Source organism: Lissotriton vulgaris, chromosome 3_2, assembly GCF_964263255.1.
Source record: "Lissotriton vulgaris chromosome 3_2, aLisVul1.2, whole genome shotgun sequence".
NCBI classification, from domain to species: domain Eukaryota; kingdom Metazoa; phylum Chordata; class Amphibia; order Caudata; family Salamandridae; genus Lissotriton; species Lissotriton vulgaris.
In genome coordinates, this window is record NC_141690.1 from 115,882,684 (window position 1) to 115,907,261 (window position 24,578).

Here is a 24,578-nt window from a genome sequence, read left to right on the forward strand (position 1 = left end):
CGCCCCCAAAGAAAGTTCTCCGTAGCTCCTCTAGCAAGAAAGTTGCTAGTAAGGAGCAGAAGAAGCAAGTTACCAAGGAGGCTGGTGTGCCACCCGCCACTTTTTTTGGGAGCAAAAAAAAAAGTACGCCTGCAGCAGCAGGATCTGCTGGGGACCAAGCTGGGAGCAGCACCCCTGCTCCATTGGGTTCAGTGCCTCCACCACCACGCCAACTTAAGTCAAAGCCCTTGAGTGCTTCAGAGGCAGTCAGTGTACTTCTCCAATCACCATCGACCAGTGATGTTGGCTCATCGCAAGAAAGTAGCAGCAATGTCCCTGAATCAACACAGGTTGTTGTAACTCATCTGACAAGTGTTGAACAACCACAGCCGCAACAACAACACCATGTGCAAGTACACGCCCAAGTACATGTGGAAGGAGAGGCAGCAAAAGGAGATGCGCAAGCAAAGGTGCATGGAGGTTCACAAGTGCCCACAATAGTTGTTCCTCCCGAAGTAGGGGCACATCAGGAAATCGACAATGAAGCCGAGGTATCATTGGAAGCCACTCCTCCTGATGATCATTCATTGTCTTCCACATCCCTAGCAAGGAAAAGATCAAGGGGGGTGTCTACATCTTCTTCAAGCCCACCTCGTTCTGATGCAAGTGATCTGTCTTGGGAACCACAACTGCGGTCTGACAGTGAGGCACACCATGATCTGACACCGGTACCTAAGCGTAAAAGGAAGGTCGTCCAAAAACTCAAACCTATGGAGTGTGATGAGGCTCAACAAGAAGTGACAGATACTGCTGGTGATGAAGCCTCTCACGATGACGACGAGCCAGTCATCACAAAGGTCACTGCAGCCCCACCGGGCATGCTGCAGAGAGACATTTTGACCCTATCCCGAGAAGCCGCTGAGCGTGATGATGATGTCGGCGAGGAGGCAATGGAAATGGAATCATTAGATTTGGAGTTAAGTAGTACACCAAAACCTACCGCTTCCATATTTCTTCGCAAGAAGGTACCCACCTCGTCCTCGACCTCAATTCGTGGTGGTGAAAGTGCAAAACGTACTGAAGTTCGGCAATCCACATCCTCCACTTCATCTTGCATTAGCAGCAGGACCACCACCACCAGTATCGCCGCCTCCTCCGGCCCCCAAAGACATTTCAAGTCTCCAGTTTGGGACTTCTTTAGTGTTTGCCCAAAAAAGGAAAACGTAGGCCATTTGTAGCCTTTGTAAAGCTTCGAGTTAGTCGTGGTAAGCTTGGTTCTAACTATGGTACCGGAGGCCAGAGAGGTCATCTTGAGAGAAGGCACCCTGTCCAATGGTTTCCGCACCTAGAGGCGGTCAAGAAAGCCGGAATTGCACGTAATGAAAACGTTGATTTTTCATCTGCTGATGACGATGAGGTAGAAGAAGACGATTCAAACACTTCACTTACACCCAGTTCCCATGTCAGCAGCACACCCCATGGGAGCCACACTAAGAGTGTGGGAGAGAGTGAGACATCAATGCGGAAAAGTTCATCAGCGAGCGTAACTGGGTCGAAGAGATCATCATCATCCCGTAAATCATTGGTCCAGGGCAACATTAAAAAGATGTTGTTTACAGAAGCACAATATGAACGCAACCACCCAATGACCCGTCTGTATAACACTAAGCTGGCTAAAATGCTAGCTCTGGACCTTCTCCCTTTTTCTTTTGTAGAAGGGGTTGGTTTTCTAGAATTAGTGACAGCGCTCTGCCCTAAATGGAAGGTTCCTAGCCGGTTCTATTTTGCACGAGTTGCGGTTCCAGCACTACATGAAGATGTTCTGAAGGTGATTGGGGCAGCTTTGAAGAAGAGTGCTGTTCACACTATACATCTGACAACAGACATGTGGACCAGTGGCGCAGGCGCTGATTACATGTGCATCACTGCACACTGGGTCTCTTTTTCAGGGGCTAAAGCAAAGCTAAACTCAGGTGTTGACACTAACATTGTTTTTAAAGGTGCTCGGAAACATGCAACACTAGCCATGTTTGGTTTGGAGAAACGTCACACAGCAGAAAACATTTTGGATGTCTTTAACACAAAGGTCCTTAACTGTCTGTCCCCACTAAAACGCAAGGTTGGTTATGTTTCCACGGACAATGGCTCCAATATAGTTAAGGCCATGAGGGACGGTTACTATTTCAGAGTGCCGTGTTTGGCGCACTGTATAAACCTGGTTGTCCAAAAATTCTTGGGTAATAAAGGCAGTGCAGCGTACGGTGTATTGGACACCTGCCGAAAAATGTGCAAGCATTTCAGCCATTCTTTTAAGGCCCGGAAGCAGCTGAGGAGCCTGCTATATCAACATCAAATGCCAGTGAAAGCACTCATCCAGGAGGTGGTAACACGTTGGAACTCAACCTTCTACATGCTTGAGCGTCTGTATGAGCAGTATACGGAACTCGATCAATATTTCCTTAAAGAGGGTGCAGAGGAGCTGAGGATGGGTGGGCCGCAATGGAACATAGTTGAAAGCCTGACACGCATGCTTCGTCCTTTTGAGTTCTTCACGCGTGCAGTCAGCAAGGAGGACTCTAATTTGGGAAAAGCTATCCCATTGTTGTACATGCTGGAGGACCAACTGAAGGAGGTGTGTTCTGTGTTTAGAAAAGATAAAAACCAAGACTCTTTGCTTCTGGCCGAGCAATTATTAGAGCTCCTACAAGGTGATGAACGTCTTAAAAAGATCTACTCAGAACAGCATTACATTTGTGCTACTATTCTGGATCCACGCTACAAAAAGGCGCTGGCAGGCCAAGCATTCTTTCCTTTTGATGATGAACATGTTCTAAAGTACAAACGTTGGCTAGCCTTGTCAGCCAAGAAGTTTGAAACAGAACGGCTGGAAATTGAAGGAAATGGCAGTACATCAGCAGGCCATCCCCAGTCAAAACAATCCACTTCTGCACCTGTGGCTGTGGCACAAGTGACCTCTCAGCCGTTAAAGACACCGGCAACCGGATCATCTGCACGAAAGACAACAGAAACATTGGAGGCTGAAGAGGATTGGCTAGCTCTGCGTGGGTTTGGTTCTCAAAAGGTCAGAGGCACAGCAAGAGCTAAGCAAAGTGGAGGAACCTTGGATGAGGACCTTGAGTCGATGGTGAAGGACTATCTGAATGACTCAACAGAGGTCTATGTTAATTCTTACCCATTGGCGTATTGGCATGGGAAAAAAGAATTGTGGCCACAGCTCACCAACCTGGCTTTAAACTACTTGTCTTGCCCACTCGCAAGCGTGTCTTCTGAACGGGTTTTCAGTGCGGCTGGTGGGATTGTAACTCCCAAACGGAGCCGCCTCTCGCCCAAAAATGTGGAGAGGTTAACAATGATCAAGATGAATCAGCACCTCATACCACCAGATTTCAGAGTACGAGAGAGCGTGCCGGATGAAGAGGAGGTGGGCAGCAACATAGATGAGGGAATTTCTACTCTGTCAGGTGACACTGAGCTCACCCTGCCTGAATTCGCAGAGTATGATGACGAAGCCTTATTCTTATTCCTGGACCATGATACCGAGCCCTGAAAATGAGACAACGAATCAATAACTTTCTTTTTCATCCTTATTCACTTTTATTCCTGTGTGTCTGTCTTTCTTTGTTGTGCACAGTTAATATAATTCAAACTTTAATCAGATAATCACAAAAACAAGCCCATCAGCAGAACTGTCTTCACTTGTTTGCTAATTTATTTGAAGGTGCCGCAGTCTGCATTCCTCAGGTTCACAAGTTCAGAAGAACATGCTCCTCTATCCTCCTCCTCCAGACTCCTATTTCCATCAAAGCAGAGGGCTGGTTTACGCCCAATGAAGAAAGACTCAGCACTTGTGGGGGTGTTGTTCTACCTCTTTGCAGGTGAGTTGACGGGTCTGGGGCCATTGCTGGGAAGCACTAAAAGTGGTTTGGACCAAATCCGAGGCGGAAAATTTTTTGTGTTTTTGATGACTTGCTTGCCTTTGAGGTGCTCTTAGGGGGGGTTCCGTCTGTTTGTGGGTGAGTTTCGTGGTCTGGGAGCATTGCTGGGACACTCTAATCTTGATTGCATTTGCTTTTCAGGAAATCCGTTGTGCCAACCCCGACTTATGGCCTAGCTACGCAGCGCGTTTGGACCGAAGGCCCAGAAATATTGCAAGTATGAGATTTTGCTTTTGGCCTGTTTGGGGGTGTTATGCTTCTTGGCGGGTGGGTTGCCGGGTCTTGGGGCATTCCTGGGAAGGTCTAATACCGGGTAGAAGTGGTTGGGACAAAATCCAGGCCGATTTTTTTTTGTGGCTATTTCTGACATTTTGCTCTATGTAGCGTTTTCGGGGGTCCTGTTTGGGGGGCTTCCTGGTGTTTGTGGGTGAGTTTCGTGGTCTGGGAGCACTGCTGGGACACTCTAATCTTGATTGCATTTGCTTTTCAGGAAATCCGTCGTGGCAACCCCGACTTATGGCCTAGCTATGCAGTGCGTTTGGACCGAAGGCCCAGAAATATTGCAAGTATGAGATTTTGCTTTTGGCCTGTTTGGGGGTGTTATGCTTCTTGGCGGGTGGGTTGACGGGTCTTGGGGCATTCCTGGGAAGGTCTAATACCGGGTAGAAGTGGTTGGGACAAAATCCAGGCCGATATTTTTTTTTGCTATTTCTGACATTTTGCTCTATGTAGCGTTTTCGGGGGTCCTGTTTGGGGGGCTTCCTGGTGTTTGTGGGTGAGTTTCGTGGTCTGGGAGCACTGCTGGGACACTCTAATCTTGATTGCATTTGCTTTTCAGGAAATCCGTCGTGCCAACCCCGACTTATGGCCTAGCTACGCAGTGCGTTTGGACCGAAGGCCTAGAAATATTGCAAGTATGAGATTTTGCTTTTGGCCTGTTTGGGGGTGTTATGCTTCTTGGCGGGTGGGTTGACGGGTCTTGGGGCATTCCTGGGAAGGTCTAATACCGGGTAGAAGTGGTTGGGACAAAATCCAGGCCGATTTTTTTTGGCTATTTCTGACATTTTGCTCTATGTAGCGTTTTCGGGGGCCTGTTTGGGGGGCTTCCTGGTGTTTGTGGGTGGGTTTCGGGGTCTGGGCGCACTGATGGCTATATATACTTTACTTTGCAAGAGGTTTGAAGCAAATCCATGGTGGCAGAGGGGACTTAGGGCCTAGCTGCAGAGCGCGCGCGGAGTGATTCGGGAAATTTGTGAAAAATTGACTAAGTCCCCATTTTTGTACTTTTGCTCTTTGGCTGTTTGGGGGTCTTCTACTTGTTTTCTCCTGGGTTGACGGCTCTGGGGCCATTGCTGGGAAGCTCTAATACCGGATAAAAGTGTTTTGGACCAAATCCCAGGCGGAATTATTTTTGTGTTTTTGATGACTTGCTTGCCTTTGAGGTGCTCTTAGGGGGGGTTCCGTCTGTTTGTGGGTGAGTTTCGTGGTCTGGGAGCACTGCTGGGACACTCTAATCTTGATTGCATTTGCTTTTCAGGAAATCCGTCGTGCCAACCCCGACTTATGGCCTAGCTACGCAGTGCGTTTGGACCGAAGGCCCAGAAATATTGCAAGTATGAGATTTTGCTTTTGGCCTGTTTGGGGGTGTTATGCTTCTTGGCGGGTGGGTTGACGGGTCTTGGGGCATTCCTGGGAAGGTCTAATACCGGGTAGAAGTGGTTGGGACAAAATCCAGGCCGATTTTTTTTTGGCTATTTCTGACATTTTGCTCTATGTAGCGTTTTCGGGGGCCTGTTTGGGGGGCTTCCTTGTGTTTGTGGGTGAGTTTCGTGGTCTGGGAGCACTGCTGGGACACTCTAATCTTGATTGCATTTGCTTTTCAGGAAATCCGTCGTGCCAACCCCGACTTATGGCCTAGCTACGCAGCGCGTTTGGACCGAAGGCCCAGAAATATTGCAAGTATGAGATTTTGCTTTTGGCCTGTTTGGGGGTGTTATGCTTCTTGGCGGGTGGGTTGACGGGTCTTGGGGCATTCCTGGGAAGGTCTAATACCGGGTAGAAGTGGTTGGGACAAAATCCAGGCCGATTTTTTTTGGCTATTTCTGACATTTTGCTCTATGTAGCGTTTTCGGGGGCCTGTTTGGGGGTCTTCCTGGTGTTTGTGGGTGAGTTTCGTAGTCTGGGAGCACTGCTGGCTATATATACTTTACTTTGCAAGAGGTTTGAAGCAAATCCATGGTGGCAGAGGGGACTTAGGGCCTAGCTGCAGAGCGCGCGCGGAGTGATTTGGGAAATTTGTGAAAAATTGACTAAGTCCCCATTTTTGTACTTTTGCTCTTTGGCTGTTTGGGGGTCTTCTACTCGTTTTCTCCTGGGTTGACGGCTCTGGGGCCATTGCTGGGAAGCTCTAATACCGGATAAAAGTGTTTTGGACCAAATCCCAGGCAGAATTTTTTTTGTGTTTTTGATGACTTGCTTGCCTTTGAGGTGCTCTTAGGGGGGGTTCCGTCTGTTTGTGGGTGAGTTTCGTGGTCTGGGAGCATTGCTGGGACACTCTAATCTTGATTGCATTTGCTTTTCAGGAAATCCGTCGTGCCAACCCCGACTTATGGCCTAGCTACGCAGCGCGTTTGGACCGAAGGCCCAGAAATATTGCAAGTATGAGATTTTGCTTTTGGCCTGTTTGGGGGTGTTATGCTTCTTGGCGGGTGGGTTGACGGGTCTTGGGGCATTCCTGGGAAGGTCTAATACCGGGTAGAAGTGGTTGGGACAAAATCCAGGCCGATTTTTTTTTGGCTATTTCTGACATTTTGCTCTATGTAGCGTTTTCGGGGGCCTGTTTGGGGGGCTTCCTGGTGTTTGTGGGTGAGTTTCGTGGTCTGGGAGCACTGCTGGGACACTCTAATCTTGATTGCATTTGCTTTTCAGGAAATCCGTCGTGCCAACCCCGACTTATGGCCTAGCTACGCAGCGCGTTTGGACCGAAGGCCCAGAAATATTGCAAGTATGAGATTTTGCTTTTGGCCTGTTTGGGGGTGTTATGCTTCTTGGGGGGTGGGTTGACGGGTCTTGGGGCATTCCTGGGAAGGTCTAATACCGGGTAGAAGTGGTTGGGACAAAATCCAGGCCGATTTTTTTTTGGCTATTTCTGACATTTTGCTCTATGTAGCGTTTTCGGGGGCCTGTTTGGGGGGCTTCCTGGTGTTTGTGGGTGAGTTTCGTGGTCTGGGAGCACTGCTGGGACACTCTAATCTTGATTGCATTTGCTTTTCAGGAAATCCGTCGTGCCAACCCCGACTTATGGCCTAGCTACGCAGCGCGTTTGGACCGAAGGCCCAGAAATATTGCAAGTATGAGATTTTGCTTTTGGCCTGTTTGGGGGTGTTACGCTTCTTGGCGGGTGGGTTGCCGGGTCTTGGGGCATTCCTGGGAAGGTCTAATACCGGGTAGAAGTGGTTGGGACAAAATCCGCACGGAAAAGCCTTTAGTTTTGGCACTTTTTGTAACTTAGGGTTCGTTAGGGTTAGCCCTAGCCCCAGGATTGCATGTGTTTCGGGGTGTTCTAGATTTTTCCAACTGAGTTCTGGGGTCTTAGAGCACTCGTGAGAATGTGTAATTTTGGTTGCAAGTCATTTGAAGAAAATCCATGGTGGGAAAGGGGGGATTTGGCATAGTTAAAGAAAGCCTTTGCCACTATTCTTAACTTAGGGTTAATTAGGGTTAGCAGTATTTCTATTGCATGTGTTTGAGTGGGGGGGATTTCGAGTCTTGGAGCGATGCTGGCTATGGCTACTTTTGCTTGGTTGCTTGCAAGTGGTTTGAATGCAATCCACGGTGGGTAATGGGTAATTAGGAAGGGGGTACTTCGGCCTACTTTTACTTTCAAAGTAAGTTTTGTCACCAGTTTTCTGCTAGGCCTCGTTTTTTGAGATTTGATTGGGGGTCTTCTACATTTTTGCGACTGGCTTTAGTAAGGGTCTGGGTGGGAGCACTGCTAGGAAGATCTAATTTTGTTCTAAAACACAGTTTACAGTACACCTAGCTTGAGGGGCAAGATCCGCTACATTAATTTGCCCATACTTATTTATCCTTCAAAAGGTGACTCAGAGTACGCACTTTCAAAAATATTGTACTGTCTACTAGGAAAAACAAATTGTGACTTTTTGCACTCCACAGCCTACATACCTTATATTTATTTATCAGTGGTGTTGTAATATTATATCACTTCCTGTTTTTCGTTGAATAATTACAGGCCGGGTTTCAGTCTCTGCAATGGGGAAAAAAGGATGGAGTCAGGCTTCACAGTAGCGAGCCACAATTCAGCATCAGGCAGGCAGTGGACAGGGTGTCTTCTGGTGACCAACATCGATGGACGAAGCGTCGGCTGCAATGGAGGAGTGCCGCTAATAGGAGGATTTTTTTTCTGCAGGCAACTTACTTACCACTTCCAACAGGACCACTACAACCACATAGATACAGTATCCCTTGCCTTTTTCTCTGACTGTGACTGCATTTCTTGGCTCTCTCTCGGCTTCTACATTGATCCCTTAACACATCACTTAGTCCACTCCACTATCACATCTGCACCACACATAGTCATTTGTAAGTGCTCCTACGTAATTCGCAAGTCGCAGCACGCCCCAGGCCGTAGAGGACTGGGATGGCCCCAATGATGAAGCATGTCACCAAGGGGCAACCCTGGTGAGTGAGGGGACACCTAGAAAAAAAGCAATTTCTCCTTTTCTATCTACTATACCTTCCAGACCAACCCCACTGAGTGTTGTTGTGAATGGATTTATAGTGACCAGCAAGGCTCTCGGGTATCTGGCTACAGAGACCTTATGTTGAATATCGTTATCAATAATTTACACATAGGCCCTTTACTGTTGCATTCTTTCTTCCACAGTTGTCGAATGTACTACTTACTTTTCACTGACATGCATGCAGTAGTGCATGCACTTTCAAAGATTGATGGATAGGTTTGTACCCAAAGAATTGTTTATGTTCAATTGTTTGTCTATGCTGTGCTTTTTTTTACAGGGTGTCTTCTGGTGACCAACATCGATGGACGAAGCGTCGGCTGCAATGGAGGAGTGCCGCTAATAGGAGGATTTTTTTTCTGCAGGCAACTTACTTACCACTTCCAACAGGACCACTACAACCACATAGATACAGTATCCCTTGCCTTTTTCTCTGACTGTGACTGCATTTCTTGGCTCTCTCTAGTCTTCTAAATTGATCCCTTAACACATCACTTAGTCCACTCCACTATCACATCTGCACCACAGATAGTCATTTGTAAGTGCTCCTACGTAATTCGCAAGTCGCAGCACGCCCCAGGCCGTAGAGGACTGGGATGGCCCCAATGATGAAGCATGTCACCAAGGGGCAACCCTGGTGAGTGAGGGGACACCTAGAAAAAAAGCAATTTCTCCTTTTCTATCTACTATACCTTCTGTCAGGTTACGCAGCCCCTAAGCGCCTACCGTACTATGAAACTACATTTCCCATGAGTAGGCGGGAGACTTGCAGGAAGTTTATCTGGGGAACAGACACGCTTCCTGTTGCGCGTTATTCTGGTTTCTGTTCTGCACCGGCATGAGAGCGGACGCTCTGCATGCTTTTCTATCGTGTCTCCTGTGGACTATCACCTTCCCCCCCCACCCCCCTGAGGCTCAGTGGGGAGCGCTTCCGTGTTCTGTCCTTGGCGGTAGACGGACTTCACGCGTCTTCAGGTAAAGCCGCTCTAAACTCTTCGGCCGCCCGTGCGGTCAGCTGATTACTGCCTGAACGGATTGTTAAGGGAGGTTCTGTGACTGTTTTCTAACAGAATTCTACCTTTGATGAATTCCTGTTTGGTTGAATTGTGTGTGGCGGAGCACAGTGGCGGTCTATACCACGTGTTAGCGTTCACATCGGGGATCGTTTTTGTACTATTAAAACGGAGCGCGGTAGTAAGGACAACTACGCGTCTCCGTTGTATAACTGTGTATTTCAAAGGACCTCCATAACTGGGCATGTAGTGAGGTAACTACAGGCTACCCCAGTTCTCTTTGTGTAGTGCACCGTGGGGTGTGTTGTTGGCAGAATTCAGTGGTGGTCGCAACTACGTTTTTCTGTTTGACCTTCACCAAAGATTCTCTACTGGGTCATTACTTAGAGAGCGCAGTGTTGTAGTTCTTGCTTCCTACACACTACCGTTTCCCTCTTCCTTTTTGTTGGACCATACATCTTTGCTTTGACTATTTGGAACCCCCTTTGTACATTGAGTCCTCTACCAAGTTTGTGGTATGTTGTGAGTAGTGGGTTTGATGTCTTAGTATAACGCGAGTGTGTTTGGTGCGACAGGAGTGTGTTCGTTAACTATATGTTTATGTGTTTCTTAGGCCTTCCTCACAGATTGTGGCAGAAGGGCTATAGTATTTCCTATCCAAGGTCATGTTTTCTTGGTGCTCAGGTACTTGTCTACTTCCTTGGTTATTTAGTGAGACTATATGAGAGTACCCTTGTATGTTAGGACAGCACTTCACTGATGCCTGTCTTGTCTTCTGTTACAGGTATCCTTTCCCTGCTGACCCTACCTTTACCCATCCCACATTTTTTATTTTAGTTTGTTATTTTTCTCCCCCGCCTAATGGCTCGAACACCCTGTGTTTACACTTCTGGGTGTTGGTGACATTTGGAGGTGGAACCATATTTGCATCGACTGGATCACGGGGAGTAAACCTGACACCTTCCAGACCAACCCCATTGAGTGTTGTTGTGAATGGATTTATAGTGACCAGCAAGGCTCTCGGGTATCTGGCTACAGAGACCTTATGTTGAATATCGTTATCAATAATTCCACACAGGCCCTGTACTGTCGCATTCTTTCTTTCCACAGTTGTCAAATGTACTACTTACTTTTCACTGACATGCATGCAGTAGTGCATGCACTTTCAAAGATTGATGGATAGGTTTGTACCCAAAGATTTGTTTATGTTCACAATAGTTTGTCTATGCTGTGCTATTTTTTCTTGTCTCCCAAAACCTTTCCCAAAAACCCCCGTACCCATCCATTTTTCAAACCCTAACCCTCTTCCCCCGGGCTGTGTGGTTTTGATTGATGTGTGACTAAATTATTATTACAGCAATAAATCCACACACTTGCTGGGTGGGGAGGATAAGGTGATAGCAACAGGCTGGTGAAGAAATCCGAGGATATATTCTTACTCTGCTTGACAAAGAACCATTGCTAATGTGAAAGAACTTCAACCGAATTTGTAGTTATACTTTACCATTTGTTAGGCTACAATGTGGCACTGCTCTACTGTACTTCTGTCACCTGCTATATTCTCAGTTGTACCGTTGAATTGCTCAGGAGGACAAACCAGATTTCATTTTCTTTTTTTTCATAGGCATGCAACTGCCACTGTGTCACACCACTAGTACCACCGCTATGAGGAAATTTTATCCGACCAAGATTGCCAACGTTATTCGGTGTTTCCCGTGGAGCCAGCCCTGGGTCTAGCCCTACTTTCAAACACAAATTACAGGTAAGATAAGCGTTTGGTGGTTTGGGGGTATAATGGAGTATTAGTACGAGAGACGAGAGACTGAAGGTAGTACTACTAAAGTCCTAGGACTCTTGGATTCACTTCACTTAGTCTGTGAGAGGCACTTAGTGTTGAAAACATTTGGGCATTTACACTTAAAGGAAGAAAATGGAACTAAACTTTCAGGAAAACAGTCAACGTTAAACCCCCACCCACCAGGCAAGCAGTAAAAAACAGGTATGCTCAGATAAAGTTTGAAAAAGTATATTTATATCCCTAACAAAATAATCTCCCGCAAGACCCTCCCTAACCACAACGATTGTCCTTCAAAAGTCCCCAAAAACCCAACTCCCAATTCCCACCCCCCAAAAGTCTCTAAAAAAGGGGCAAGGGACACTATGGGTGGATGCTGTTAACTTTTTGGGCCAGGGCATCATGCTCCTCGCGGAGCAAGGCGAGCTCCTGCTGAAGGCGGGACACCATCAGGGTAGTGCGGCGCAGGCGTGCCTTCACTGCCTTGCAGGTGCAATGCCTGTGAGAGGCAGCTGTTGGCCTTGCTGCTCGGCGGTGGCGTTTGCCTTTGGCAGCCCGGCTCAGTCTGGGTGGACCACTGTGCTGGGTGGCAGCCCGTGGGGCCACGGAGGCCGATGCAGACGACGTTGTTGTAGTTGTCGACTGCACACTTTCCACGTCCTCCAGGGCCACCAGCCGCCGATATTCCGCAACAGTGGCCTCGATCCTCCGTTGCCGGGCCGCTCTAGCCAGCTCCTTCCTCCTTGTTCGTTTGGAAGGAGAACCTATATGAAGAAAGAAAGACATAGTCTGTAACCAATGCTCTTTAAGATTAACTCAATCATTCAGCAGAAATTTGTGTTGCAGTACAACTAGCAACTTGCAAGCGCATTACATAACTATTGAGGCCAGTATCTATCTAACCTCACACTTCTTCATCCTTGCTCTAACATTAGTGGGAGTTTAAGGAACAAATTCTACGAGCACTGTGGACTTCCATTGGAGTCGACTATGAAAGTACACCAGTCTTATTCTTCTTCTTATCTCTTGTTTTGGAAAATTGGTACGTTATTTTCTGCAAGCCGGCATAATGCCAGCGCAGTAAACTTGCACCCGAGAAAAAGAGACGCACGCCATGAGGAGTGACCTAGACTTGCGTTGCCGTTGCGTTACTGTACCCGTCCAGTACATGCAGGTGGTGAAGCTCTTACTTTTCTATTACGGGTGGCACTGAGAATACTCTGTTACAACTCAAGGGCTACTGCTTAATTAATTTAACTTTCACCCTACAGTGGAAATGAGTACTAGAAATGGAAAATTGAAGAAGATAAATAATCTGATTATCTATCACTTCACATGGGATGTTTTTGCTTATATATGGGATGACTTTAGGTGCTTTGCTTTTTATTGAGTGACCACTGATACATCCACACATGAATGACTGAGTACTACTAAACTTATTAAGAGAGGTAGGGAGTGGCCACCATAATAACCGGATCTATGCAGTGCTTGCAATACAAACTACTGCTACTATTTATGGTAGTATTTGGACAAAATTAAAAGTTCTTTTCCTTGCCTTTCCTACACTGGAACGGACGTGCGGGTGCAGTGTTACATGCTCTTCAAAGTTACACTTAGTTCATCCACTGACCGTCTACTCTCTCTAGATCATGGGTACTCACAAACTTTCTCTCAGGGGCTACATTTACAGTGTAGTTTGGGGCCGAGGGCCGCACTGGTGGGGGCGGAGTCAGAGGGGGCGGGGCTAAAGCAAAACGATAACTTGTGACCATGAGGTTGCACACAGGTCCCTGCAGCAGATGCCCTCATCCACTGAGCCACCAGACCCAGCATTTACATACATCTCTCTCCCTCCTGCTCTCCCTCCTGCCCTCCCTCCATCTCTCTCTCCCTCCTGCCCTCCCTCTCCCTCCCCCTCTGTCATCTCACTGTGTGTGTGTCTATCTGTGTCAGCCTTCAGCCCGGGTTGAGACCGCTTCCTCAACGCGCACACACAGACAACAACACCAAAGTACTTAACAGGTCTTTAAAAGACCATTAACATATTATTGAGGCTTTGTTTGTTTTAGCGCCCCTGCTTCTCCACCCTGACAATCACTGCTTGCCCGGCCCCACAGAGCAGAGGCTTTGTTCTATTTCACCTCTTTGTGGCCTTGCATCTCCACTCTGCTCTGTGGGGGCCGGGGGAGCAGTGATTGTCAGAGTGGAGATGCAGGGGCGCTAACAGGTGAAATACAAAAAAGCCTCTGCTCTGTGGGGGCCGGGGGAGCAGTGATTGTCTGCAAGGTCTGCGCACCGCCAAGGAAGGCTTGCCGGGCCACCACCGGCCCGCGGGCCGTACTAGGAGTACCCCTGCTCTAGATACACATATGCTATCTAAGAGTCAGATAGTAGCATGATCCAGGTATATGGACACATACAGTTTCTGTGTCACCCACCCAGGCTGTTGTCCTTCCACCCATCATTGCTTCATCATTCACCCAGCCATGCATCTCATATTCTTGCCTTCCCAGCTAGTCTTCAATCTCAATAAGTAAGGAATATATAAGAGCTTACCTCTAGCCGCCACCACCACCGTCTCAACTCTCACAGCCGACGCCGCCGCCTCCTCCCCTGAAGAATCGCCCTCCGCCTCCGTGTCGAGCACCACCACCTCCACACTGGCCCCGCCACCAGATGTTCCACCTACAAAGTACATTTAAGAATGTTAGAATAAAGCACTCACTAGTCACTAGTATTTGGTCTAGGAATGAAGACATGTGAAAACAATGTAATTTGTGACTGTCTACGTTAAAGTTAAAAAAAATGTCCCTTTTTCCAGGGAAGGTTGTCTTGCTGCACTTTTTGGCACAACTGATGAAGGCTGTTTTTTTAACACGCACCATTTTTCTCCACACAGACAGAAGATGGACTTCTAACAACAAGATCAAGTTGAAACCAGGTGAGAGCTCGGCTCGACCACAAGAAATGTCTTCAATTAATCGTCAGCACTAACCACTTTTCCATTATCAGTTAAACGTTTAGTTTTATTATGACTTCATTTTAATAAATGTGTTTACTTTTAATAAAGCTTTTAAACTTAAATACAATCTGTGTTTTTTGGTCCAGACTAGAGTGACTGAGCGAAAGGTTTTGCAATTTTTGCAAGCATGAGTCCAGATAGAACACTTCAAAAGACATTATGGACAATCCCAGAGGACTGCACTAAGTTGATAGAGCTATTGCTGACTAGAATCATGGGTGTTTCGCCAACCGTGCAATCTTAGTTAGCTACACAGACAGACTAATAAGAATAATCTAGTAATACCACAGGGAGTCATAGTAGAGGCAGGATAAGAATTTAGATACAGTCTACAAGAAGAGCAAAGACAATTTTGAAAAAAGTCAAATGAGGAACGCTAGGAAAAATAGGTACTAGTCTAAAATGAAAACTTACTGGGGCCAGCAGAGGAGCCCTCGCCTGCCCGATCCTGGCCCTGTTGAACAGCATCCGCCGCCTGCTGCTCCTGTGTCCTCCTCTCGCCCCTGGGGGGAGCTGACGTACAACATGAAAGAAAGAACAGAAAACATGGATGATTGTTGCTTGTCAATGTCAACCAAATCAAACATTTCAAAAGAACAATAACAAAATATTTCCGCGAAATTATATTGATTAGGGTTAGTTTTCATTTATTTGCGGACCTGTGACTTCGAAAGTCACGTAACTCACTAAACAAAGTACTGAAACGTTCACCTAGGACTGGCAGGCAGCAGTCCGCAGGCAAGACGCAAAGTGACAGACAAACTCCATTGTGATTTCAGTCAGATCAGTGACAACACTAACAGTTGCCTGCTACATTACCAGTCATTTAAATAGTCAAACTATCAATCCACCGCCACTATTTTTCTTATTGTCAGGGTTACAAAGGAAGGGGCAGATTTAAGCCCTTGCGGCTCTTTTGCGCCGTTCTTGCGTGACTTTTGTGACGCAGCAGCTAAACAAAAAAGGGCGCCATGGTGCGGCGTATAATATTATAACAACGTGACGCATTTGGGAGATGCATCCCGTTATAAAGCCCTGCGCCATCAGGGGGCGTTCCGGCGCAAGGGAGGGCATTCCTGCGCTGGAACACATCCTAATAGTGGCTGAGGGAAATCTACAAAATATCAATCAGTCACCTTTAGGACAATGATGCGTCACACAAACCCTGCACCTGCTTGAAGCAGACGTACGGCTTGACCCAGCATTGGGGAGATAGGGTACCCCAGAGCATTGATGGAGCTGCGCCATCGTTGCGACGCAACTCCAGCAGTAAAGCTTCGGTGACGTTTTGGGCCCATGGTGCGCCGCATTGCAAATACGGCGCACCATGTTTGGTGGTGGTAGCGGGCCGCACAATTAATGGCGCATCCCTGCTACTTTGCAGGGATGCGACGGTAATTGCAATTCTGCCCCTTAGGGGCATACTTACTTACGCGTTCTGGCGCATCTCCAGAGATGCGCCAGATCAAATGCGTCACGCAAAACTACCCTTGCGACACGGCAGATGTGCCTCATTTACAATGCGGCGCGCCCTGGCGCAAGGGTAGGCACTTGCGTGACGCATCTCGTCACGTAAGAGCGGCGCATCGCTGGAGTCACGTCGCCAACGCAATGCAACTCCAGTAATGCTCAGGGCCACCCAATACTTAACATGCTGTGTCAGTCCTTTCGCCTGCTTCGAGCAGACATAAGGAATTGAATTGACGTAGCAGCGTCGCAGAAGTGCCTGCGTTAAATCTTGTACATTTCACGCAGGCAATTTTGCGAGGCGCACAGCCGGTGGACCGCCCACCCTGCGTACTAGGAACGCACCCATTGTGGTGCAGGCCCATGGCTTTATAACGTGACGCATCTCCCTAGATGCGTCATGCTGTAAATGACTCGCAGGGATGCGGCACGTTTACGCCGCTGTTGCGTCACGCAAGGCAACGTAAACGTGGCGCAAGGGGCTTGTAAATGTTATCTGCCCCCTAGTGTCTAGCATTACGCAGTTCTGTAAAGTACACTCATACATAATAGTTACTCAGGCCAATGAGACCACGAAATAGAAAACAAATAAGCATAGTAGCAACGCCACTGAGAAGGAGAGCAGTGCACCTGAAATGCACAGAAGATTTTGAAATATAATTTAACTACAATGTAATCGTCATCAGCGGCATTATTGGCTTGCTCCATGTAAAAAACAAATATTTGCAATACAACAACACAGAGCAGGAGAAAACATCATAGTAGTGAGTGATTAAATGGCTACTACTACTCACCAAGCCCGGGGATCTCCAAGCCGAGCTGGTCCAGCAGGTCGCGCTCGCGGTCCAGGAGGTCCGTCCAGCGATGGGTGACCTGGCTGTAGGTGCGCTGGACCCCGTAGAGGTGGGATATGGCCCAGCACACCTTCTCCCACCGCTTCCGGCGCTCCCGCATGTTGTAGCCGCCGGCCGCGATCCTGCCGCCTCCCGCGATGGTCCTGGGCAGGCGGCGCTGGACGAAGTAGACCAGCGCGCCCACTTCCTCCGGGCTGAATATCTCCCGTCGCGTCACCTGCTCCCCCCTCAATCTCCCGCATGCTGTCCTGCCACTGGGTCCAGCACTACTCCCCGCCGCCGCTGCGGCCCTCAAGTGCCTGGGCAGCTTCACGGCGCCTGGCTTGACCATGGTCTGGGCAGGTAAGGTAGGAAGAAGTAGAAAATTAAGAAAGAATAGGATAGGGAAGAAGAAAAGAAAAGAGTTTAAAAAAGTAGTTTAAAAGTAAAGAAAAATAGCAGAAAAGACAAAAATATACAGCTAGGAAAAGAGAGGGATAGATAAGAAGCAAAATCGTAAAAAAAAAACTGAAAACAAGCAAAGGATGGCAAAGATACCAAGAGGATTAAACACCATGCCCAGACACAGGAAATGAATGAAAAACAAGATGGCCGGCGCCCGTTCACGAGCGCGAAAGAAAGTTCGCGCGAGATTTTCCTCGCGATCTCGTGCGAACCTGTAGATTTCCCGCGCGATCTCGTGCGAACCTCTACTCGCAATGCGCTTACTGCGCGAGATTATACATAGCGGGCGGAAACGGAAATACGTCACGGAAACAAAATGGCCGCGCCCGTACTCGACCTTGGGGTAAATTCGCGTGTTGCGCTGCAAGCGGCTCGCGAATACTGCAAAAAAACTCGCGAAACAACAAGCCGCAAAAAAAATAAAATGCTCATTCGCACGAATTGGCGGCTTCCGCGGTCGGTTTCGCACGACGCCGCGCCCCGCGAATAGCGCGAAAAAAACCGAAAAACGATTTCAGCAAAAGCAAAAGCAATGAGCAGGTGCAAAAGGTCAACCTCATGATTTGTAACGATTCTTTGTAGTGCTTCCTGAGGGGGCCCTCCAGAATTCGGTTGCCTGCTTGCAACTATTTTGTGTGACCCTGCTCTGACCTTAACTGTATGCCACAAAGGTCCTGATTTACAGCTAAAGGAGCAGACAAGCAGGTGCCAGGCTGGAACTTTAAATTCTTTCAGTGACACATTAATTAGCCCCTAATTCATTATTGTCAGTTGGGGCAGGGCAGGTGTTGTTAATAAACTAACCCCAAATTAATTAATGTCAGTTCAAGCAGGGCAGGTGGGCTTGCTTTTCCCCCCCATCTTCTACAGTGATGATGAACCAGAGGGTGGCATTGATGTAACAGAGGGTGGCATGGGTCAAAGAGAGGGTGCCAGTGGTAAAACAGAGGGTGCTGGGAGGCTGTGATGATGAACCAGACGTAGAAACAACATAGTCGCGACCGTTGCGAGCCGACAAGTAAGTTCGCAATTGCGAACTAGTACCAAATCCTCGCGAACTGGCAGAAACAATTGCGAACACACAAAAAAAAAAAAATCCGCAAATTCGCGGGAATTCGCGGATTTTGCGGATTGCGAATCCGCAAATCCGCAAAATTCGCGAACGCGAGATCCGCAAAATTTGCTCATGCTTAGTATGTAATGCAATTTTCATTTTTTACATAACTGCCCCTTCAATACACCTTTAGGGATACTACGGGCTGTGTAAATGCAGTTAAAAATAAAAGCACACACTTCACACCTCAGTTGTTAACGCTTTGCACTACCACTCAAAAAAAATCTTTGTCATCCCAAAGCTTGGATTGATTTGATCAATTAAAGCCAGAACCAGCTCCCAAGTACCATTTACAAATGCAGAATAACTCATAGGCACATTTGCATTTCACTCAGGCAAGCCGGCACCTGGCATGAAACCTTGTCACAGCACAAGAGACTCAGTTGGTGGAACTTCAACTGGTAACAATCTAAATTAGTCCTCCCAGACTGCTGTCTTTATGCAAAAGGAAAGCAAATGTTTTGGATTGAAGGCCCAAGTGAAGCTGAAGAATGCGTGACCCCCTTGTAGGCCTCCACTGCCCCCCTGTGGGTCGCGCCACACAGATTGAAGACCACTGCTCTAGGGTATCCTGGTGTATCCTACCTTTTGTGTATACTCTTGAATTCACGATCAATCAACTAGGACAATCTGAAAGATAATGAAATTATATCATATGTCAGCCTTGACCTGATCCTCTGTACAGAAACTTGGCTAAGCAGTAATTGGGGCACCTGCGCTGCATGAAGCCATACCCATGGATTCCAAAATACTGATCACAAATCATCCCAACAATAATAGAAAGAAGATTGGAGAAGAACTAGCCAATTTTTATAATAAACTATTCCAAAACATCAATGATTGGTACTGGAAATCTTTACTCCTTCAATGTTCACCCTCTCCAACCTTCATATCCTTATGCCTGCTGACTAATGGAATTTCTGAAATGATACATAAACATCCCACCTTCTGAATTCTCTGTATCTCCAATAATATGATCTTGATAAAGAGATTGCCAATCCCACTCAGGTAGCTGGGGATAGAGTGGAGACAATATCCATTCCTCATTGCACATCACTGGAATCAGTAACTATCCCAACACCAGCAATGACATTGACGTCTTTTACGTCAGCTTCTCTTATCGGTCAATGTGGAAGACTAAACTCCCTACATACTGTGAAATACACCTTGGAATTAATATGACCTACGTACATTCAATCTCAATTTACACTTACTTACCTGACATTCCAAGAGTAACAGTTCATCAGTTCCACTGCTTGCTGAAATCTGTCCTATAGAATGCCATCCTAGGCCTACTCAGCTTCTCATCACTATTGTAAAGCCAGTTGGCCGAATCTTGAATAAATCTCTTTAAAAAAAAGCCAGAATCCTAGAAAGAGACTGAAAGAAAGCATATAATCATACTGTCAATCAGGTACTCCAGCATCACCTTAAAGTTAAAATGTATAAAACCAAACGGCAAGTAAGCTTCACTACTTCCATTGTACCTCAGAAGATACTTGTCCAAATAAAAATGATTGTAAATTCCAGAACCCAGAATGCTTTGCCATTGAATTACCCACTAGGCCTCTCCCTAGAAAACTGCTACTCCATAAAAGCTAAAGAACTGGAAAAATACTTTTACAAGAACCTAAAAAGCCTTTATTAAGATCTTTCATCCCAGCCAATAACCTTGATTACTCTCCTTCAACCCTCCCAATTCCAATACTTTAACACACCTCATCAAGGCTTGTTGGCTTGAGTGTTTTACCAACAAAACCATTGCTGGCAGAAATATATTCAAGCACATCTTTGTTACTAGCGCAGCAGCCATCATGGTCACAGTTATCATTAGGGATGGGTGTACCTCACATAGTTCCACTTAGCGTAATCGCGCGCATTTACCCAAAGATTCCAAGAAATTCATAGAATTACTTGAGATAGGTCTCATTCACGTCACATCAGACAAATGATACCACTAGTGATGTCATTTGCTCAATGCGAACAGCATGTTGTGGAACACACCGCATGTCAATTATGTTTCCCCTTGTGTTTCCTGTACCCAGGCCCCATCCATCCCTACCCTCATTATGCTCCACTCGTCAGCTTTTTTAAAGAATATTTTCAGTTTTTTGCAGCTTACCACTCACCCTTGTGTTTATTTTACATTTTTGTTTCCCAGTTAGTCTGTTTTTATACCCGTCGTGCCCAGCCCCTAGCTGTGGTAGAGGCAGGCATCACCCGAATCCCACACCCGTTGTGGCCAAAGTTGGCATGAGGGGGGGGTGACACCCGCCACATTTTTAGCATGGTGGTGGTGGTGATGCTCGCTTTTTACATGCAGTGCCACCTCCCACTGATGTGGCAGCAGGCGGTAGGCTCAGCCAGAGCTACAGACTAGTCGTGCATTGGCTAAGTTGGGGGTAAGTGCGTCACTGCATGCACCATCACACCGGGCTCTCCAGCACCTAGCTGAAAGTGACACAACTTTGGGCTTACATCATTGATTGGGAATAGGGCCTGCTGGACCAGCTGGGTGTGGTGGAAAATACATTGCTAGGTAAGCAATGTTTTGTAAAATGTTTTTCAATTATTCAATTTCTGACATTTTCAGTGGCATTAATTCACATGTAATTTTATTTATATGTATGCACTTCCTATAAAACACGCGCCTAACTATAACTAGACAAAAATATATATAGTACCCAGTAGTGTGTGAGTGTGTGTGTATGTATATATTTGGCTAAACTTCAGTTCAGCCAACACAGACTGTTTACACAGAATAGTAGATCGCAAGGGCGTATGACAGGGGATAGTGGTTGAAAACGTATTTTACGTTGATGCTGTCTCTTTGTATTATGCAATAAGTTATGCCGGTCATACACATGATTGAAGTTTTCAATATATCATGTATGTCTTTGTACATTTGCACAAGACTTGAGTCACATATATTTATGATATGTTCATGCTTTTATTATATCTGTTGAAAGCGGTATGTATCAATAATAATGAAATGATTTTATCAATGGTTATTGTACATTGTGAAATGAATTTTACGTAAGCACCTTTCTAATCTTAATTGTGATATCTATATATGTGTATTTAGTCTGTTGTCAGTGGTATTTTACCTTACTTTTATCAACCAATTGTAATACCGTGTCAAATCAGCATTTGCACTTTAATAGTAACCCCTCCCAGGCTGGCGTCATGTGATCAAGGCCTCTGGGGAGGCCGAAACGTTATGCGGGAAGGGCGAGCTTCACGAACAAAAAATCACTAAATGCTCACTTGCAAATCTGGGTTGGCTCCTCTTTCCTACATCGTTGTTGGGTTTCGAGCAACTGGGAGTTCGGTGTTGTGGACGGAGTGTGTGGCATTCCTTTAACCGGTTTTTGGCTTCTGCGGTTTGAGCCGACCCCTCCCTCATCTACACGGCGGAGCGGCAGGAAGCTGTGACCTCTGGTGTTCTGGAAGTCTTCAACACTCCCGTTGGGGAGATTCTGCTCCAGCCCCCGGACGTTAGCATTCGACTCTACACCTGAAAACGGACATGACGCAGCGAGACGGCAGTCTTTGCTTGCGCCGGGTGACCGCTGCAGCGGTATTGCCGTCAACAGAGCCTTGAGAGGGAGTCTGCAAGGTCTCATGGCGCAAACCACCAAGGCGAGTGTACCTGGGACCTGTGAGTACGCATTAGCGTTTTTTGCACAAAAGGAAGCGCCATGTCAGCTGATGCCAAGAGGGGGAGAGAGGAGGCAGCCCTTGACTCTCTGGCTGGGGGGTCATATGTGACTGCGGCAGCTAAAACAAGCAGTGAGGAAGGCACTAGCCTGCGTGACAAATTTAAAAACCTAGAAAAGTTAATGAGAAGAGAACAGGCCAAGTGGTGGGAACACCGGTCCCTCAGTAGATACTTGGAGGTAGACCGTATTCCCAGGGGCCTAAGAATCATGCTGGCTCCGAGCTATGAGTTGCCTGATCCAAATATGCTCAAGGAATAGGCGGAGTGCAATTTGGAATCGTCCCGCCGACTTATAACTATTTTGGAGAAATACGCGGAAAGTGACCGCGCCACACTTGAGTTGCAGATTGATGAAGTTAACAAGGAGATCGAAGCACTAAATGTTGGAAGCACAGTGGAGTACCCCAAAATGAATGATGAAATGTTGGCTAGATTGAGTAAGGAAGAAGAGACCATTAGAAAGAGGAAGGCGTTCAAATTTCAAAGAGACAAAATAGATTATCAGGAGGGACGTATTTTTATGCTTGCCAAGAAGTTTGACGCAATCAAAGCAGCCACTTCCAAGGCTTCCTCTCATGCTCTCTCTGTGGGCCACACTTCGTCAACATCCTCAAATGCGCCACCTCTGGGTTCATCAATGTCAGATCTAAGCTCTATGATTGACAGTGGATCGGACTCAGAGGTAACCAGAGCAAATTCACAGTTGGAGTTTACCCGTTTTTCATTGGCGCAGGAGGTGGACTGCCTGCGCCAAGATCGACGCGACACACTGCATCCCAGGAGACCCTTTCAACAAAGCGCAAAGCCAGGAACATCAAGCGACGCAGGCGGAGGCAAGCCCGCACCAGGCACTATACCAAAAAAGAAAAAATCTTTCAAAAGAAATGGAACAACAAACAGTAACGTCTCCCACTCAGTCCAGCAATGAATTTTCAGTCATCAATCTCATCAAAGTGAAACTCACCAAATCGGATTTACAAGCTCTGGCTTTGAGACTGTCATATAGCCCTGTCAGCAACTTTAATTATGCAAAAACAAGGATAGACCTTTTCAAATTTACACGCAAATTAAAGTTGCAAAAATATTTTGCATGTAACAAAGTTCACACCACTCAGGAAACTATACAATCTAGAGACAGCATTCGGGACATCAATGTTCATGATCGACGGCTAGTGCACAATTTGGAGTCCCTAAGAGCAGAACAATCAAGCTCACAGGGCCCAGAGGAGCCTACTGCTTGCAACACTGTTGGCATTTCAAAATTTAAACGCAGGTCAACTTATACGCCTGTGATGCTTCATGATAACATCGACATTTTTCATGAACTGGCCACCAAAGAGATTAAGAATCTGCATGTTAAAACATTGAAAATCAATTATCAACATTACATGCTTAACAATCAATGCACGAGCCTGGTCAAAAAAATCCAAGGAGACGGCAACAACATTGTCCGCCAGGCAGACCAAAGTGGCAATGTCGTCCTATGGCCCCGTTCATTGTATCTACAGGAAGCTCACTCACAACTAAATGATCAAACGTGTTACCGACGTTGTGACGTCACAGCAATGAGGAGGGCACAGACTGAATTCTACTCGTTGCTAATGGGATGGCCGAGTACGGGGCTTTTAAGCCTAGATGAGATCAAGTTTTTGAAAAATGATCACCCGACCACGCCAGTTCTGTATCTCATACCGAAGGTACACAAAGACGCGACTACACCACCGGGCAGACCCATCATTTCTGCTGCGCGGAAGACTGTTGGAGAACATCACCATCTATATTGATTCATTTTTACAAAGCTTTGTGAGTGAATACCTTCCTATATTCAAGACTCTGGAGATTTCTAGAGAAAAATTAACAACATGACTTGGGATGCTGATTGTTGGCTTATAACCTTAGACGTTATATCACTGTACACCAGTATTCACCACCAGGATGGTGTCAGGGAGATTCAGTATTATCTGGATTTTAGACCGGCTGGAATGTCAAATCACAACAGAATGTTAGTAGCCATGATTAACCACTGTTTGAACAACAACTATTTCATGTTCAATAACCAATACTTCCAACAGATCAGGGGTGTCGCCATGGGTGCCTGCTTCTCTCCCAGTTACGCATGTCTCCATATGGGCTACTGGGAGAGGCAGGTACTCCATGGTGACTACAACAAGATCTGTAGTAAGCACATTATACAGTAGGTTAGATATATCGATGATATATTTTTAATATGGCGTGGTTCCTTTCACAAGCAGAGGCCTTTGTAGATCGCATCAATTCCAATGATTTTAATCTGGCGTTTACTTCCAACATTAGCCAAACTGTAGCACATTTTTGTGACGTAGAAATCATGATTGTGAACGGCAACATATAAACTAAGCTTTTCAGAAAACCAACGGCTGGCAACACTGTGTTGCACGCCACTAACCACCACCCAGCCCATTTAATATGCAGCA